The following is a 4,874-nucleotide window of genomic DNA, read 5'->3' as shown; positions in this document are numbered from 1 at the left end:
AACACGTAGACACACAAATAAATACGCTATAAAGACAATTGGCCGATAAACTGAACACCCAGTATCAGTAGTATTATTCATATCACATTATTTTTTATATTATTATAGTTTAATTTATATCATATTGTATTGTTATAGCTCCTACCCATTGGCTTCCTAATGAACGCAATATAGCACCGTCATCACGCTTCACAAAAATGCGTGTCATAGCTTGAGTAGCCTACAGTTATAGACTGACTGAAAACATGCATATTATGCCCTGAAAAACACTGACTAATAACCTGAACACATAACCTTAACCCATTAAAGTTTAAACAACGAACACCCACACTGCTGCAGGCTACATAGTTAGCTAGCTAGCTAGCTAGCTAAAAACGGAGCTTTACACACACCCACCACTCTACAACACACGCGAACACACACAAAACACACACACACCCACAACCTGCATAGCAATTTAATCACACAACATTAGACCATGACTTCATTTCAACATCTTGTTGGGACACTAGCTAGGTATTCACACACGCATGCAAGCGGTGCTGTCACCCTCACACCCCCACGACCTGCATCGCTGTTTAATCACTGAGCCTTAGCAGTGGAACTTTTAAAAACATCATTCACTTACCGTCTTATTCTTCTTTTATATAAATTACACCTAGATTTGACAATCTGCTTGCGCATCTTCACTCCTGTTGAATCACATGAACGCGCAATAGTATACTCAGAGCGGGGGGAATTTGACCCCTCCCTTCTTCACATGCATGCACGTCACATGCACGCGCAAAGGAGTACTTAGAGTGGGCTAAATTGACCCCCCTCTTTCACGTGCACGCGCAAAGGTGCAGACTTATCTACTACTATTACAAAATAGATTCATAACAAATTAAACAAGTTTTCTGACAACAAGAGGGTTATTTCAACCCTGAGCAGTTGGGGGCGTACAGTGCCTTGCTTAAGAGCAACTGGCAGGGTCTAGGAGGTGAAGTGGCATTTCTCCAGCCTCCAATTGAGACTTTGGTCCACATGGGGACTCAAACCATCCAGTTTCCAAACCAAATCCCAACAGACTGAGTGATGCAAACCCCTAAACATTTGACCCCGACATGATTTGAACATGCAACCTTCTGATCTGGAGTCAGACGCGCTACCATTGCGCCACAAGGTCTACTGATCAACAAATATACACATCAACTATCTTTTATATTATTGCATATACACATAAACTTTTTTTATTATTGCATATTCACATCAACACAGTGATGTAACGGTAGCGCGTCTGACTCTAGATCAGAAGGTTGCGTGTTCAAATCACGTCGGGGTCAAATGTTCTAACGTCAAAGTCTTACAAAAGCAACCTTCTTTGCTCACGATCTTCTCCATAGTCCCAATGTTTCTTCTGGCATCTTCAGTGTTGTGATATAGAAGCAGTGGAAGTGGTTCCTTACACAGATTTGCCATCTCAAATACTGAATGCAGCAAATTTACACTTAACTCGTCCTTCTTTTTGATCAAGTTTCAGTGGTCTTTTCTATTGTAAGTAATGAATGGCTTCATAAATAGACAACCATCATCCCAATGTATGCCATTAACAGTCTATGAGTGGTCAATTAGAGTCCAATAACTTTCTTTGGGGCAACTCCTTTTTCCTCCAGATAGAGCTCATTCAGCAATAAAAAGTTCCAGTTAGTGGTGAATATCTATTCCAAAACTCCCATTCCTTTATTTATTTAGCCAGCGGTGGATAACTGCTGAAATGTACTTGCTCTGCATGTGTTAGTGTCTGATGATGAACTAACAACCAAGACAACCCCAAAGAGAAGCACTTATGAATCCAATAATCATTACTGTCTCCATTTCAGATAATCTGAATGTGATTACAATGACATCCATCTTCAGTTAGTCTGTAGCATTGTCATGTTCAACTGCCCCAACAAGTAGCACAAATGGCGGTTTTCCACTGCCTGGTATCTACTCGACTTGCCTCAACTCTACTTTTTTGGTTTTTGCCTTACAAAAAAAAGTCACCCGGGACCAGAACAAACGCGACATTTAAGAAAAAATCTAGCCAGACACTGACAGATTATCTACTCTCTGCACTATTCTCACTTTTCAACTGTTCAATATTAAGGGCTATTAGGGGCTTTATGTCGTTTCCAATATTGCACACTGTTACTTTAAAAAAACAAGACAAGTTATCAAAGAAAGGTTTTTATTTAGCTTTTCAAGTAGCGCATCAAACCCTCCCGGACATCCCGGTCTTCTTCCTCTGCACCCTGTGGCAGTGTCCCCCCGCCGGCTCTGCTGGCCCAGATGCATCCCAGTCGTTGTCATAAATCTCTCCATGACTCTCATAAAGATTATACGAAGCCCAGCTGGTCACAACCAGAGATTTCACCGGTCGGACATCGCCCGCCAGACGGTCTCCGGCGGCAATTTTGCAAAGGGTGAATGCTCTGAAACACAAACAGTACACAGCACACATGTTGGTGTGTAATCATGGTTCCTAACGTTCATGTACTTTATATAACGCTAGCGTATAGTAAATACCGACCGGGGCCCCTAACACATGCAAATGTTAGCTAACGTTACCAGGAAACTTAACTTACCCTTTTGTGTCGGCGAACAATAGTCATGTTGACGTCTGAACTCCGTCGGAATTCCCAAACTTTGTTGCTTCCTTCAGCTTCTTTTGAAAAAAAACATTTCTTCTGGCTGTGACAATTAGCTGACGTGCTGTTGTGAGTCGCGTAGAAAATTATATAATCACGCGTAGCTATGGGCACCAGCCACACTGAGGCGTTACTCAATCTGCAATAGAAAACGGACGCGGAATGCGTCGAGTCGAGTAGAGGCGAGTAGAGGCGAGGCGAGGCGAGCCGAGTCGAGCTGTTATCAGCAGAGGAAAAACACCATTATGCTCCAGTTTTTATGGGTGTAACGGCAGGTTAGTTTCTATTTTTATGGATTAAATAATCTCAACATGCAACATAAATTAACTCTTCAGCAGGTGGAGACATTTCACATCAGACACTTGCAGCAACAGACACTTTGTTGAACATCAACACACTGGAAATGAACTTACTGCTGATACAAAGCACACAAAATAGCAGAGAATGGTTTTGATCCATTGACCTCTTGGTTATGTTCACAGCACGCTTCCGCTGCGCCACTCTGCTCTGCTTTTCAGCCCTAGGGGCTCGAAAATCTTTGATTGACATTTTGAGGGATGGTTTGGGAACCTGTGGCAACCAAAGCTCCAACAGCTTACAGGTTGTAAAGTTAAACATTTGGTAGACTTTGCCACTATCTTTTATTTGAGCTTCTCGATTAATCATACATTGGTTATTCACATTTAACACTTGTGATTGACTGGTGTTTTAAAAAAGGGCAGTGAGTACAGATATAAACATCAGTAAGGAGTCTACCCAGTTGCCTCTTATCATTTTAGTTTGGATACCCAGTGAGGCTTAGCACGAGGGTTTGGACTGGGTCGACTAGGGTTTTTGACTACTCTTGAGCAGACAGACTCACTCTGGTTTCTCTTTATAATGCACAAGTCTTTCGCCTTTTACTAAAGACCTCCTTGGAGGGGAATGTCGATGAGTAGAAACTATTTGTTGTGGGCTTTGCTGTTTGTCCGAGCCTTTTGTACTTTCTTTTGCTTACCTTTGCTTTTACTCATCAGCTCTGATCCTAACGTACCTGGTAGGGATGAGCGAGTAAAGCATTATCTGTTTCTCTATCTGTATCTGTTTACCACATGAATTATCTGTATCTGTATCTGTACTCGAACTGGGCGGGACCTAACCCGGAAGTGGGCATATTTAACCCGGAAGTGGGTCGGGTTGTCTTGAAAGGGGCGGGGCTTTAACCTGCATGTTATTTTAAGCATGCCATTGATATGGGTTGATCAGAAATTGTTATAATTATTGCTGATTAGAAAACTATTTACATGACAGCATCAGCCTCGAGCTTCAGATCAGTGGTGTTGTCATGGTAACAAACAAACTATATAAACAACAAGTTTTGCAACAATGAATACAACACATGCGGTTGCAATCATGAAGTAAAAAAAAGAGTTTTCATACTCAATATAACTTTCTATTTATAACTTTTAACTTTTTTACAATATGTCTCACTTCCCTCCTCTCCTTCATAACTTCCATTATTCATTCCTCTCTCTCCTCTGGTATTGTTCCCTCACTTTTCAAAACAACATCTGTCTCCCTGATTCTGAAAAAACCTGGCTCAGATCCAACTAACTATAATAATCTTCGTCCTATCTCAAATCTTCCCTTTATTTCTAAAATTCTTGAAAAAATAGTTTCTGTTCAACTCCATGCTTTTCTTACACTTAATAGTCTTTACGAACCTTTCCAGTCTGGTTTTTGCCCCTCCCATAGTCCTGAAACTGCCGTAATAAAAATCACCAATGATCTCCTCACAGCTGCTGATTGCCGACTCATCTCTATCCTCATCCTCCTCGATCTAAGTACAGCCTTTGATACCATTTCTCACTCCATTCTCTTCATTAGACTATCTTCTCTCGGCATCTTTCACACCCCCTTGACTGGTTCCGCTCACATCTCTCGGACCGCAATTGCTGGTGAAAGGAGTTGATTTTTTCATCAAAAAAGACAACCAATGAATTGCAAGTCTCAACTGAATTCATGTGAGAAGGCAGGGAATCAGGGGGATTAAAAGTATTATGGATTATTGAAAAGAGAGACCTGGAGTTTCCTTTGTTGGAGCAGATGTGGTCAGAATAGTAGTTTGATTTAGTTACATTTTAGTTGGCTATTGAGTTTGAGTAATGAAGATGATGAGATATATGCATTTCTTTGTAAATGGACAGACCCACCAGGTATTTG

General features: G+C 41.2%; 2 non-coding genes across 2 annotated transcripts; one reads left to right on the top strand and one right to left on the bottom strand.

Moving 5' to 3' along the window:
- Window positions 1–1,096: 1,096 nt before the first annotated feature.
- Window positions 1,097–1,168, bottom strand: trnaw-cca. The gene has a single exon. It is a non-coding gene; the product is annotated as a tRNA-Trp (tRNA).
- Window positions 1,169–3,530: 2,362 nt separating this feature from the next.
- On the top strand, window positions 3,531–3,647 carry LOC117940961. Its single transcript, XR_004655842.1, has one exon. It is a non-coding gene; the product is annotated as a U5 spliceosomal RNA (small nuclear RNA).
- The last annotated feature ends 1,227 nt before the right edge of the window (window positions 3,648–4,874 follow it).

The sequence above is a fragment of the Etheostoma cragini genome, unplaced genomic scaffold (assembly GCF_013103735.1).
Source record: "Etheostoma cragini isolate CJK2018 unplaced genomic scaffold, CSU_Ecrag_1.0 ScbMSFa_3841, whole genome shotgun sequence".
NCBI lineage: Eukaryota > Metazoa > Chordata > Actinopteri > Perciformes > Percidae > Etheostoma > Etheostoma cragini.
The sequence above is the reverse complement of the archived record's forward strand: the minus strand, read 5'-3'. Positions and strand labels throughout refer to the sequence as shown.